At 44.5% G+C, this 15,711-nt stretch overlaps 1 long non-coding RNA gene across 1 annotated transcript; it reads left to right on the forward strand.

The window, feature by feature from the left end:
* Positions 1-3,713: 3,713 nt before the first annotated feature.
* Positions 3,714-7,751, forward strand: LOC146822921 (uncharacterized). Its single transcript, XR_014961855.1, has 4 exons — positions 3,714-3,793; positions 4,338-4,442; positions 4,545-4,568; positions 5,048-7,751. It is a non-coding gene; the product is annotated as an uncharacterized LOC146822921 (long non-coding RNA).
* Positions 7,752-15,711: the final 7,960 nt, after the last annotated feature.

Genomic DNA, 15,711 nt, shown 5'->3' on the forward strand with positions numbered 1-15,711 from the left:
CCACTTTCACTTCCCAGTAACCCTGTTATCTACACTATTCCGACCATCTCATCTGTCAGAACCACTCATCCACCTAAACCCTCCCGAGCGCCCTCATATAAGTACAATATCCCCATCCTCCCTCATAGCCCAAGTGCCCCTGTTACCAAAACAGTTGCGACAGAGCTGCGCTGTATGCTCCACAACTGCAGATCTGCAATAAAACACAAACTTGAAATCTCCGATACCATCAACTTGCACAATATTGACATGCTCTTCCTCACAGGGACCTGGTTCAATGATACCTCTCACTCTATGTTTGATCTCCTTGTACCCACAGGCTATTCTATACTTAGAAATGACAGAATTGACAAAGTTGGGGGAGGTGTTGCAGTTATCTTTAGAAACTCCCTTCAACTTAAGGCTCTTCCTAACAGCTCCTTCCACACTTTTGAATGCCTATCTCTTGAGCTTCAATTGCACCACCGCTCACCTCTCAGATTCCATGTTATCTACCACCCGCCTGGTAGCAGCCCTTCGTTTATGGAGGAACTCACGGACTGCATCAGCGACCAATACTCGCAAAGTGACAATCAGATCTTCGTGGGTGACTTCAATGTCCACTGGGGCTCGCCTCAAGACACCTATGCAAATTTGTTGGCCACCTTCCTCTCTGCAAACGATCTTATCCAACACTGCACTGAAACAACACACTCTAAGGGCTCAACCCTGGACCTTGTTATTTCTAAAGCAGGCTTGCTGACCATCGCTACCCCTATTCATGTAGACTGGTCTGACCACCTCCTCATCCCATTCTCACTTCACTTATCACACTCTATAACTCTTGGCCAGCCTAAGAGGGCTACCTCCTGGTTCCGTGACACTAAAAATATTGACCTCAGTACTCTCTGTGATTCTGCTTTGCTATCACTTCCAAGGCTAGACCCGGACCTATATGTTAACAAACTCACCTCCCAATGCCTCACAGGCCTTGCAGTCGAAATCAATAATGTCGCTCCTCTCCAAAGCAAAAAGAAAAGGCCCACTCCCTCAGCACCTTGGTTCAACAAATCCCTCTATGAAGAAAGGAAGTACCTAAGAGTCCTTGAGAAACAATGGAGACAAGCGCCCTCCACCGAAAATTTGGCCACGCTTCGTTCAGCAAGATCCAAGTACCACAAGCACATCTTCCTTGGAAAAGCGTTGCACTTCAAATCCCTCCTTGACTCAGCCAAAAATAGACCAAAAAAACTATTCCACCTCATCAAGAACCCAAACAGCTCTCCCCCAACCTCCAAATTGGAGGATTCCACAAAGAAAGCAGCGGAATTCGCTATTTTCTTTGACGAAAAGGTGAAATCACTTGTAGATCAGGTCATCCATCCTACCCCCACAGAGGAGCGCAAATCCTTAACCATTTGGCAAAACATTGACCCCATCTCTGATGATGCCCTCCTTAAATGCATCCTCGATACAAAGCCCTCTAACCATTCTCTTGACCCCATACCTAGTGCCATTGCCATTGACTTCTATACATATTCTCTTTCCTATTGGACCACTCTGGTCAACCTCTCCCTCAGTCAAGGCTCCCTTCCTGTTTCCTTCAAAACTGGGCAGGTCACCCTTCTGCTTAAAAAACCCACCACTGATGCGAACGACCCCAACTACCGTCCCATCACTAACCTACCCTTTCTTTCGAAAATCACAGAAAAATGTGTAGCGAAACAACTCTCTCGCCATATCAAGGACAATGATCTTCTGGACAATTTCCAGTCCAACTTCATTCAAAACTGCAGCACTGATACAGCCCTGCTGCTAGTGATTGATGGCGCGCTGCAGATACTCGATTCAGGGGAGTCTTGTCTTCTAATTCTTCTTGACTTTTCCGCAGCCTTTGACACTGTCTGTCACAACACTCTCCTTAACACTCTTCAACAGAGAATGGGCATGGAGGGCACTGTGCTCAAATGGTTTGCCTCCTTCCTCTCTGATAGATCCCAAATGATCAAAATAGCGAACAGTCTTTCATCTCCTTTAGCGGTCGGTCAAGGTGTTCCTCAAGGCTCTATACTTGCACCCACACTGTTCAATCTCTATTTAGAACCGCTGGGAAATCTCCTGAGTAAATCCGGGATCTACTATCATTTATATGCGGACGACACTCAAATCTACCTTAAGGTGGCCTCCACTCACGATCTCTCCTTCCTAAGCTCTACTCTCGACTCCATTCAAAACTGGATGTTAACTCATCAACTGATCCTGAATCCCTCCAAACCCGAATTCCTCCTCCTCTCCTCCTCACTTTCTCCTCCCCTAGTGCAATCATGGATGGGTCAGATTAATCTACTGAACAATAAACCCATCATTGTCGAGAGCGCAAAATCCCTTGGTGTCATACTCGACAAAAAACTCAATCTACTCTCCCACATCGATTCCATTGCAAAGTCTGCTCGATACCAACTGCGCCTTCTTTGGGGGATTTGTCGCTTCTTCCCAGAGCACGACCTTAAAACCCTGGTCCAACCGTTTGATTTTGTAACATGCTCAGTTGTAATGTTTCTCCTTATGTATCATTACTGTTCCTATTGTGAAGCGCTCTGACACCTTCGGGTAAAGTCCGCACTACATAAAAACACATTAAATAAATAAATAAATAAAAATACTGTGTCATCTAGGGATGCCACAGCTATTCCCCCGTTAATAAGAGCCCAACCGCAGAGGTTTTTGACCCTAGAGTCACAGATAGTTTGGCTGCCTCCCTAACTAATGAGTCTACACAACCTCTTAGTACCAGCATTACTCTTTGTAATCCCCCTACCCCGAAAAGAAAAAGTAAATGCAAAAAAAAACTGCTATGTCTGGAGACCCTAGAAGACCAAACACCCCCAAGATTATGGCCCCTACTAGCACAGAGGCTGGAAGCATATCATGCGATTTGGGAAATTCACAATGGGCCTCATTACTGGCAGAGACTTCCACTAGATTAGAAGTCCTGATTACACCAATACTCGAAAAGTTAGAGACATTGTCTAACGTAGTTAAACAGATTACGACACGCTCGTCTACCATGCCCCTGGGACAAAATGAGGATGGACCCGATAGGGCCTAAAGGACATTAGCTCCATCGACAACACTAATAACTAACTCATTAAGGGATTATGTAATGACTATAAGTTCTAATACAATTAAGTCAGGGAATACAGGCACCTTACCTGAAGCTACTCCCAGGGATCACACAGGATTACCGGCACCTATATCTCAAACACAGACCCTATCCCGGTTAACTAATGCTGCTACCGTGCAACCAGTACATGGTGGAAGTGAACGAGCCATGCTATTAGCAGAGAATAGTACTGGTAATACAACAGAAATCAATGTTGTAGATGCTAAGATCACTATTAATTTACCCCCAAAATGTGTGCCCTATGTTGCAGTTATAGTTAACGCCCCCTCACTACGCCTGGGCCAAACAGAATCCTATGATTCTTTAAAGAACAAGGTCATCTATTGGCTTAACAGGAACTGCAACTTCCCGGCAAGGTATGCCCAACAAATTCTGTTCGTAAGAAGAGTACACTGGATTGGCTCCTTAAGGAAAATGTGATGATGGCCACCACGTTTTCATTCCATTAGATAGTCCTTTTTCTACCCAAATGATCGGTCGCGTTTAGTATGACGTGCCTGTAAGGGGAGGCCTTTATACATTGGGCGCCGATCAAGACATCTCAGTGTATGGCCGCACTCGGACACTCTTGGATATCGCCGGGGTCCTTTACTCGGGTTTCTCGTGCTTAAGCTAAGGCAGACTTCCTGGGTAGTAGATCATTTAAGCACCCTGTCTTGATATGCTATTGGTGACTATTTGATAATGAGGTCTTAGATTTTGACACTCGAAAGAGACAGATTCACGTGTTTTTTGTCTTAGCTTTCATGGTATTACAGAGTTTTTACGCAGCTCTTACGTTACTTTACTATTAATCCTTCACGTTGTTAGTTTATTTTATTGGATTCTTGCAGTACACTGCCTCCTGTCTCAATGTTTGGTGCCCTCCTTTGATATTGCCATGAATGATCGCAATTTGGTGTACCTCCGTTTCTAGTTACAATGTACGTTCTCCCCATTTGAGTAATGCTACATATTTCTTTGGGTTTGTGACCTTTGAGATGTTTGACTACCCTGTGCAATATGCCACATCTATCACCAGCTTAGTGTTGTCTGCATACGAGCCCCATACAGTAAGGGTGGGTTCCTTTTGCGTATGTCTCATTAGGGGCTCACTTATATCTGTCTCACGTTTGAAATAAAAGTTTGGTTTGACTTGGAATGATTATTTAGAATCTTGTATCCTTTGTCCTAGATTTCACATATTACCGTGACTGACAATTTTGACCTTCTGATCTTTGATCATTAATCTTGGAACATATAGAATCCCTCGTGGGACGGAATTAAAACCACGAATTATGTAGGTACTATATTGCTTTTCACTTTGGTTCTGAGCGTTGATTTGAGGACTTGTCTTCCGTTAACATTCATGACTGACTCGGTTGTCATATTTTCTTTGCAGTAATTATTTGCTAAAAGGACAGAGGTATTTATCATACACCCTTCTTATCAATCCGTGTTACTCTGGGTCACATAGGGTGTTCCTTCGTAGTTAGTACGTTCGGAATCGTGCATGCCGACACCATAGCACGATTTAGCTTACAGCTTTCCTAATTACACTCTTCTATTCTGATATTCCCAGACACACCTTGATTCCTTTTCTCTCACTCTTGTCGTTCATCCCAGCTACACAGACTGAAGAATTCTTTTCAGTCTTGATATGTTTCACTTTTTGCTATTCTTAACTTGTTCTCACAATTCTCCCTATCTGTTTTCACATAGTCTCCTTCTCTACTCATGTTTTATCTGTTCCCTTTGGGACAATCCTATCTAACTTGTTTTCCGCTAGTTTGACATCTTTTACATGCTGGCTTCTTTTATAATTACGTATTAAGCAAAAAGCTTTTCTTGAGTGTTTCTCCTGTGTTTGTAAGGAGATACATTGGTTTGTTTTGTATATTACAGCCTTGAAAAAGTCGCGGGATACTGTCCCCTTGGTGACGAAACACGTGTTGGCTATGTTTGTCCGAAGAGGTCTTTCAGTCTGAAGGAACACAAGGAAATTAAAAAGCAAAAAAAGAAAATTCACATGTGTTTGAAGATATTTTTGCTGAATGTTATGCATTTAATATATCTGTAATTTACTGCTTGACGTGTGCTGGGGATCTTTCAAATGTTAATGTATCTGTGATTTCTTGTCACAGAATTTTTAGAGGAGATTGGTGGTTCGCCCCTCCCTGCTAGCACCGTCCTAGATATAGTATACTTTGGAAACAAATTAGTGTAACCCTCCCGAGGCGCCCTTTTTTCCTACAAAAACCACAGCTGCTAATTTTGAAATTAACTTAAACGTAATGGCTGGTTTGACCATGCCTGTACCACCGTTAATAGGGACCCGAAATTGGCTCTCGGTAAAAGACCTAGGGACAAGCTATTGATTGAATCCCTGAGATTTAAACACAAAGAGGTACTATCAGGTCGGAAAAAAGAACTACAAAATGAGGCATGGTTGAAAGTGTCCCAAGCAGCAGACACAGGGGACAGTAAACTGTTTTGGAATACTTTTAATTCCCCTTTCTTAAAGGATGATTCCTTTCCGGAATTGCTGTCACATGTTGCTTGTGATGCATGGGTTACCCATTTTACTGGGATTTTTAGCCCAGACATGGCACAAACTGTAACCATTTAAAATAAGGAACAATTGTTATATTCACCTGCATCTTTAAAATTCATGTTACAAGAAGTGGTGTGGGCTTTGAAATAAAACAAATGTGTTAAAGCCCCAGTACCGGACGGGGTTCCCGTGGATGTTTTTGAATATAATGTTGAGTTAAGGGTGCCAATTTTAACGAGGTTTTTTAGTATGGCTGCAGAGACAAAGATCCCGCCGACATGGGTCACATCTGTTATAGTCCCCATTTTTAAGAAGGGCAACAAATAAGACCCTCCAAATTACAGGCCTATATCACTCTTAGATTCATTAGTGAAAGTGATGAGTAACGTCTTGCTAAAAAGACTGGAAGAATGGGCATGGGATTACTCTATACTTTCACCTGCTGAGTTTGGCTTCAGGAAAGGCCAGAGAACCATAGAGCAATGTGTGAATCTTGATCTACTAATAGGCAAGTACACCCATGCCAAAGACGGCAGATTATACCTCTGCTTTGCTGACTTGAGCAGCGCCTATGATTTAGTAGATCATACTATTCTCTGGTCCACTTTGCTTGCTATAGGGGCACCCAGGCCTATCGTCTATTTCCTGGCCAGACTTTATGAGGATTTAACAAGTAAAGTTCGTTATGGCCCCAGAGGGGAATGCACCAATACCTTTGCAGTTAAGAAAGGTATTCAGCAAGGTTGTGTATTAGCGCCTCTGTTGTTTTCTTTGTTTATTAATGAGGTAGATGAGACCCTACAAGCAGTGCATGCCGATGCCCCCCAAGTGACTGGACGCCCCATACCTATGCTTTTGTATGCGGATGACGCAGTTCTGCTAGCTAGGACCCCAGTGGGACTGCAACGCTGAATGGATGCTTTTAGCGATTTTATCACTGCAGGAAAATTAATTATCAACAAAAGCAAAACTAATACTATGGCCTGTGGGCCACGGGAAAAACAAAGCAGAATATTTTACATGGATAAATTGCCTGTGACCACAGTTGATACTTTTTGCTACCTGGACATTACCTTTTCAGGTAACGGGTCGTGGACCCGAGAAATTCCTTGTGTCATGAGCAAAATGGGCAGAAGCACCCATGGTATTTTTAGGTTTTCCACAAAGCTGGGAACCAGGCCTGTTAAGAAGATGACAACAATATATTAGGCAAGGGTTTTATCGATTGCAACACATAGGGCCGGAATTTGGGGTTATCATGATAGCTCTAGATTGCAGACCGAGGAAAATGGTTTCCTTAAAGGGCTCCTCAGTTTACCCACTTCGCCTTCTTCAGAGATCATACACAAGGAAGTGGGGCTACAGTATATCACAGACATAGTTGCATCTCGCCCATTAATGCTCTGGCACTCCATATGGTCCAAGGAGGAAACTAATTTTACTAAATAAATTATTTTAGATTGTTTTACTTTGGATAATGCCATGATGATCCCTTGGCTAAGTTATATTAGCTCACAGTACAGCAAGTTATTTAAAATCTCAGTATCTCAGTATGGATTAATCCCCCCCAGGTATCATTAATAAGGAAGTCATCCATTAAAGAAATTTTTATGAACCACAGGAGGGAAATTCGGCTTGTCTGTGAACGCAGTAAGCTAATTGCAAAATGTTATCTAACACTTACCCCTAATGTGGCTCTCAAGGTTACTTGATATATATTCCCAATCTTATGTATCGTTTTGTATTAGTTAGATTTAGATTGGGAATTGCCCACCACTTAGTGGCTATCCCTAACATGAAAATGTGCCCTTTAGCCACGATCCCTTGCCCATTTGATGTTCAGAGCAGACAGAGAACCATGCACTTTATGCTGTTTTGTGGGTTTTATTCAGGTTTTAGAAATTTTAAACCACTTTTGCTTGCTTATGGTAGTGGCTCACACCTTGCTGCAATAAAATATTTGTCTGAACTCTACAACGCTAGGGTTTGTCTTAACGTGGCACTTTTTATTGTAAATGCTTTTGATGTACGCAAAAGTATTAGTGTATCGATATAGTAATGACCCTCTAAAGTCTTTTATGAATTTGTGTTGCCTTGTTTATAAAATTTCCATATGTTTTAAATATGATTCATTTTGGCCCCATGATACAGACGATGCACCATTTGCTCCGTCTTACTTCATCCTTCTATACGTAATGCACTTAGTTTTATTGTATATGATCAATTTTGGACCCATGTTGCACATCAGATGTTATCTGCTTTTAGTCTTGAAGTGTGTATACTTATATGGTTGTTTTTATGCATAAAGAAAGTTTGCGATTCAAACATATTTGGCACTTCTTGCTACATGTAAAGTTGACACAAGATCTGTTCGACATTTTGGGCATATACTGGCACATGCATCAAGCAAAAATCTCCTCGCAAAAATACTGAATCGCAAAAATCGTCCGTTAGCGAGTGGCAAACACCAAATTCCAATGCATCAACCCCAATTGCGAAAAAAATAAAGAATCGCTAAAATAATCCCCGTTACATTAAAGAATCGCAAAATAAAGAATCGGTAATAGCGAAAAAACAAATAGCTCCAGGAATTAGCGAATAGCAAATAAAGAATCGCTAAAGAATGCATCAAAAATCACTAATACTGAAAACCTACAAAATCGCTATTTAGCATGAGCAGAATAAGGGGAATCAGAACCAGGAGGTAAAGTTGCAGACACACCAAAAAAAAAAAAATGTAGTCAAAGTGTACCAAAGGTGTAATCAATCAGAAAGCCTTCAACAATGTGCCTGGAGACCCCGTTTCCTTTCACAAAATGGCAGCCCTCTACGTGCTTGCAAGGAGGATGAGAATAAATGCAGCAGCACAGTGCAGGAGGAGGATCCAGGAGAGGGTATTCAGAGTGCGCATTACATTGCTGGGCCAAAATGAGGAGGAAGTATATGACAAGTACCGTCTCACTCGTGCCATGATAATGCGCCTAATTGCTGACCTGGAACCACTACTGCAGCACCAGACACGTAGGACCAATGCCATTCCTGCACACGTCCAGGTCCTATGTAACCCCGGGCGTAGCACTACGCTTCGCCCACGTAGTGTACGTAGCGCTGCCTGCTTCGCACTTTCCGAAGTAGGCGAAGCAGGGCAGCGCTACGCACACGCCGAGGGCGAAGCGTAGCTGCTTGCCACCCGCCACCCACCTCCCGCCCGCCCTTCTTTTAAATAATATGAGCAATGAAAAATAAAGTAAAGTAAGTCGACTTACCCGTAAGCGCGGCGTCTCCGGGGCTCCCTCTTTCTGTTTCTAATTTCTTCTGGCAAATGCGCATGCGCGGACACCCGCGCATGCGCATTTCTCGCGAGAAATGCGCATGCGCGGGCGTCCGCGCATGCGCATTTGCCAGAAGAAATTAGAAACTGAAAGAGGGAGCCCCGGAGACGCCGCGCTTACGGGTAAGTCGACTTACTTTACTTTATTTTTCATTGCTTATATTATTTAAAAGAATGGCGGGTGGGAGGTGGGTGGCACGTAGTGGGGCTACGCGAAGCGCGTAGTGTGCGTAGATTTGGGCACACTACGTGCTGCTTCACGTAGCCCCACTACGCCCACTACGCCCACCCTTAGTCCTATGCAGCCTGCACCTACTGGCATCTGGAAGTTTCCAGGGGGTCGTAGCGGTAGCAGGAGGCGTATCACAAAGCACACTTTCACGCTTCTTCCGTAAATTCATTGATGCCATGCTGACAATGATACATACCCACATCAGCTTGCCCACAACCCCACAGCAGATGGACCAGACCAAACAGGAATTCTACCAGGTGGCCCAATTCCCCCATGTCATAGGATGCATTGACTGCACGCATGTCCCCATCTGTCCCCCTCAGCCAATGAGTACATCTTCCGTAACAGGAAGTCCTATCACTCCATCAATGTGCAGGTCGTGTGCAATGCCAGGGCAAAAACCAAAGTAAATGATGGACGGAGTGTTGAACATTGCAAGCACTCACCCCCAGTCAACTGATCTGGGTTTAATCCATCACCGTGCAATGCCAAGCACATAATCACGGACATAGTGGCCCAATTTCCAGGCAGCACACACAACTCATATATATTCAGACACAGTGGCATCCACAGGCGTCTGCTCAATGGAGAATTCGGAGAGGGACTCCTGCTTGGTACATACTCATACCTATTCATTACATCAGTATCACACATGTATTAGCATTACTGCCGCTAAGCCTTTACTTCTCCCCTGTAGGTGACAGTGCATACGCCCTGCGGGAATATATACTCACCCCCTACATCAACCCTGCAACACCACAGGAGCAACGCTACAACGCGGCACATATTAGCACAAGAAATGTGATAGAGAGAACATTCGGGATCCTGAAGAGTCGCTTCCGGATCTTACATAAGACTGGTGGTGCTTTGCAATATAAACCGGAGACCTGCTGCAGGATCGTAGCAGTATGTGCCATGCTGCACAACATTGCAACCAGAAGGGGGATACCCATAGAGATGGACAGAAATGACAACAATCGGGATGACCAACCACCCGCACAACACCAACAGTCACACGTGCCAAACACAGCTGAAGGTCAAAGGAGGCGGACATACATCACATAACATAATTTCAGAGTCAGGTAAGAAAGAGCCATGACTAAATATTTTGGAGTGCTAATGTTTACTTCACATGAGCACTTGTCAAAGTGATGTAACATGAGTAGACTGAATTACAGTGCTTCTACACATTGTGGCGAAAACATTACTGTTGCCATCACGGGAGTGCAAAAGCAAAATGCAAGTGACCCATAGTTACACCACCATTGGACAGAGATGCGGGACTGAATGTCTAGTGCTGCTTCCCACGTACCCCCAGCCTCCTGTCGCGTGTCTCCTCTACCTCACCACGCTGTGTGTCTGTGGCTGTAGAGCTGCACGAACTGCGCCTCCTGTTGCAGGTCTCCAGCACAGACACGCTGCTCACACTTGATGCGGCCTCACTGCCTTCCTCCCCTCCCAAGTTGCTGCCACTAAATGTCCCTGACTGCAAGTGTTCCACTGCAGTGGTCACATGGCCTAAGGCCTTCGCTACATCCCCACAGTAATGGCCGAGGTCCACCTGCAGTGACACGGAGCGGCGGGACAAAACTGCAGTGCTGTTGCAGAGCTTTGTGATGGCCCTGGTAGATGCAGTAGTACGGAGCAAGTTCGGCCTATGCCTACTGCGCTCGCTGAGTTGTCCTGCTAGGATGGCATGGGTTAGAACCTGTAGGTTTTTATTGATGTCCCGATTGCCCTCAGCCACAACTGTGGTCATGTGCCGGAGAGCATCTGTCAGAGTGCACATGTGGTTTGCCAGTTTGGAGATGTTGAGATTCATTGTTCCCATGTGTCTCCCCTGCAGGCGCTGAACACACAGCATCTGGGCCTCTACACCACCATAGATGTTCCTTGGCTGTTCGGGACGCTCTGCAATACTGCGCATGGACCTGCGCCGCTGTGTGACTCGGCCACGTACTGGTGGTGGGGCTGGCGGTGCGACACGTGTCTGACTGGGGGCACTTGTGGGTGCTGCACTCGGCTCTGTATCCATCACCTGCAGGGAGGGGACATGTGCCCTGCGTCTTGGTGGTGTTGTCGGTGGTGGTGGTGGTGGTGGTATTGTTACTGGTGGTAGTGGTGGTGGTATTGTCGCTGGAGGTGGTGGTGCGGATTGACCTTCCTGCGGAGTCTCTCTATCGGTATCTGCCGGTGTCTCGGAGATGATGAGCGCTCACTGTCATCAGAGTTCACGGGAGATGCATCTGTGTGTGAAACAGTGCATTGTTAGTTTAGTTTGTGACAACATCTGTTTGTCATTCCGCATTTATTTCCTACAATAAATTAAATATTTAGACACACTGTTGGGCCTGTACTGCTGATCTCATTTATTGTGCATTGGTCATCATACATGCACACTTGGCTAACATGACTACAACTCTTATGATGCAATACTACTGTGAGGGTATATGTGTTATGCACTTCTCCCTTCACACTGTGATTTACCTGGGGGGATGGGCATGGCTATACAATACGCAGCATATAGGCGCAGGCATGCTTCTTACCTTGTTCTGTGGTTGCTGCGCCGGAGGTGTCCATCTGGGTTACTCCGACGACTGCCTCTGGCTCAATGGTCCCCTCAACGAGCTCCTCCAGGGCAGTGTTGGCAGGTACTCTGGATGGCCCCCCGCCTGTGCCAGCTGCTTCCTTGACCCTTTCGGCAATGCGCTCCTTTGCCCTCTTCCTGAGGTCATACCACCTCTTCTTAAGGTCATCGATGCTGCGGTGTGTCACTCTGACAGCATTCACCCTCTCCCTAATGCGAAGCCATATCTTCCGCTTCTCTGCTTCGGGCACCTTGAGTGACAGCTTCCCAAACAGCTTATCATGCTTGCTGCTCAGCCCCTCAATCAAATGCTCAAGTTCTCTGTCAGAGAACTTTCTCTTCCTCTTCCTGGGCGTGTCTGATGTGGAAGGTGCATTCTTGTCCATCCTGGATGAAGGTAGTCTGGATGGGTTTTGAGGGTGAAGTCTCTTGGCTCAGCTTGTATGCTCTGCCTCCTCCTGTGAGCTCCTCAGGGCAGTGAATGAGGGATGGGCTGGATGACTTCCTGGTTGTGATGTCATCAGCCCGCTTCTGGTGCGACCCGTTTTTAGCGAAATCGCTATTACCGAATTCGCAAATACCGAATTCGGTAATACCGAAATCGGAAATTGCTATTCTTTATTTTAAGGCATCGCTATTGTGTTTTCGGTTAGTTTTAGTGATTTTTAAGGAAACGCTAAATTTTAACGAATCTGTACATGCATCCCGGAAAGCGAGTCCTTATTTACGATTCCTTCTTTATCGCTAATAAGGACTCGCTTTTCGGAATTTTGATGCATGTGCACCATAGTGTTTTGTGTAGCTTCTCTGAGCAATTTGTTAAAAGATACACTTTTTGAAAAGTGGTAATGTTAAATAGATTAAATGCTCCGAATCTATTTTTGTAGTTGATGTGTATGAGTAATCTTCACCTTCATGGTTCCATGAGTAACTACGTCTAAATAAATCATCAACAGGTATTTCCTCTTCTTCTAAAACACCAAACAGCATCATTAGAAACTCCTGTGCAACCTATTGAGTATTTGGAGTAAACTGTACAGATCCACTATATATATCTACAATTTCTCGAATGCCTGACACATACTTGTTTTACCTCTGTCCCTACAGACACTTTAACAAAACAGACAGTGAAGAAAACAATACCTTCTGTTCTTTGTTTTCAATTGCAACTACAACTCGAGGTAATACAAACAACATATTAACTACAACATTAGCATAACAGTTCACACCAGAGGGGATTGAGAACCTGTACACATCAATATCATCATCATAATTTCCAATTTTTTGTTTCTAAACACCTTCCTTCTTGTCTTAGACTTCCTTCTTTGAAAGAACATCACTATACTGCTTAAAAAGTTGCCACTTTGCACAAATGGGCAGTTTCGCTTACTGTCCTATGTGAAAAGCATAAAGACTTCTCAATTGGTTGTATTCTTTTACACAACTTGTATCTGCATTTAATCTGGTGTTATCAAATGCAACCAGATACAAACCAGACAATGTCCTAACTCTAGACAAAGCTGAATATGACATGCCTTCCTTAAACACTGTGGTACAAAAGGGGGTGGTGATGGACGGAGCATCAGAACCAATCAAACACTCACACCCAGTCTACAGATCTGGGTTTGATCCATCACCGTTCTTTAGCCCACTCTGCCACCCCAGTTCAGACATGGTCATAAGCAAATCAGTCTGACCCTGTGCCTCATGGGAACAGTCCAGCCCGAACTGCCAAGCCATGCCTTCCCTGGACCGGAAACAAGCTTCCTAGGACCGGTTTCTGGCATTTCACCCGTTTTCAGCCAGGCCTGCTTGAATCCAGTGGCAAAGTGAGCAAGGGACTCACGTCTGAGCATACCCTGCCAACTTAAGTTGAATAAAGCGGTACAAAAGGGGGTGGTGAAGGACGGAGCATCAGAACCAATCAAACACTCACACCCAGTCAACGGATCTGGGTTTGATCCATCACCGTTCTTTAGCCCACTCTGCCACCCCAGTTCAGACATGGCCATATGCAAATCAGTCTGACCCTGTGCCTCATGGGAACAGTCCACCCCGAACTGCCAAGCCATGCCTTCCCTGGACCGGAAACAAGCTGCCTAGGACCGGTTTCTGGCATTTCAGCCGTCTTCAGCCAGGCTTGCTTGAATCTAGTGGCAAAGTGAGCAAGGGACTCACATCTGAGCATACCCTGCCAACGTAAGGCAAACAAAGTGGTACAAAAGGGGGTGGTGATGGACGGAGCATCAGAACCAATTAAACACTCACACCCAGTCAACAGATCTGGGTTTGATCCATCACCGTTCTTTAGCCCACTCTGCCACCCCAGTTCAGACATGGCCATATGCAAATCAGATCCTTAAACACTGTAGCACCAGTATTAATAAATGCTGCATCTACACTTTAACCTTGTGGCTAATTAATAGTAACTGCATATGCTAGAGAAACTGGAAACTCTTTCTGTCAAACATATACATCTTTCATAAGCAAAAAATGTGCAGCAGATCGTCCAATTTGCTTTGCTCTGTCAATCTGATCATATTTAATCACAAGGTGTTCTACCTCATTCCTATTTGGAAAATTGATAAAGTCTAGGGGCCCGATTCACAGAACAAACTTAAGACTAAATCCTAAACTTAGTACCATTCTGGTATTCACAGAATGCACCTAGTACTTCTGGTATTCACAGAATGAACTTACTACTTTTGCTATTCACAGAATGAACTTAGTACTTTTGCTATTCACAGAATGGATTTACGACTCCTAAACTTACGTCCGCACTCGGGCCGGAAATTCCGGCCCGGAGGCGGAGCTTCCGGCCCGGAGGCGGAGCTTCCGGCCCAGAGGTGGAGATTTCAGCCATAGCTAAATCGGCCGGAATCCCCATCTCCGGGCCGGAAGCTCCGCCTCCGGCCCGGAAGCCCCGCCTCCGGGCCGGAAGCTCCGCCTCCGGGCCGGAATTTCCGGCCCGAGTGCGGACGTAAGTTTAGGAGTCGTAAATCCATTCTGTGAATAGCAAAAGTAGTAAGTTCATTCTGTGAATAGCAAAAGTAGTAAGTTCATTCTGTGAATACCAGAAGTACTAGGTGCATTCTGTGAATACCAGAATGGTACTAAGTTTAGGATTTAGTCTTAAGTTTGTTCTGTGATTCGGGCCCACCTACTTTACCAATAGCACCATTAGCCAAATCTTTCGCAACATTAAATTTAAATTTTGGTGCAAAATCACTCTACAGTTTCTGCATACACAAACATTTCTCTGATTCTGCAGTTTGTGAAAAAGATTTCTCTAGTGAATCCAGTTTTGTTTGTAACTTGTCAGTTCAGTTCAGTTCATTTAGTCTTTATTCGATTAAAAATCATAAAAGACACAGCATCACAAATATATAAGCCACATCAATAAATTAAATAAAATGGTATTAAATACACCAAGACTAATGTAATAACAGTAGATCAATAATAACAGTATACTCTCATAAAACCCCAAAATAGCTTTTAAGTTTGCAGATGATTCCTCCTTATAACCCAGCACGTGGACCAGAACTTCGCCATAGCAACCACAATCACCTCCTTGGTATCACACTTAAAGATACGCAGAGCTGTTTGCGCTGAGCTTATGCCTAACTGTTTACACAGGGTCTTGATCCATTTCATGCGGGGAGCTCTATATGAGGGCAAACAAATAGCACATGCGGAATAGTCTCAGGAAACCCTGGGCAACAGTGACAGGAGGTATCCGTGTTTGAACCCTGATAATTGACCCATTTTTTTGTAAAAAATTTTAGGGGTAAACATCCAACTCTAAATTGATGGTACAACTTCCTGTCAACGGTTCCAATAATAATGTCCCATTAGGGTTCCAATG

Source organism: Triturus cristatus, chromosome 5_2 (genome assembly GCF_964204655.1).
Source record: "Triturus cristatus chromosome 5_2, aTriCri1.1, whole genome shotgun sequence".
Lineage (NCBI taxonomy): Eukaryota > Metazoa > Chordata > Amphibia > Caudata > Salamandridae > Triturus > Triturus cristatus.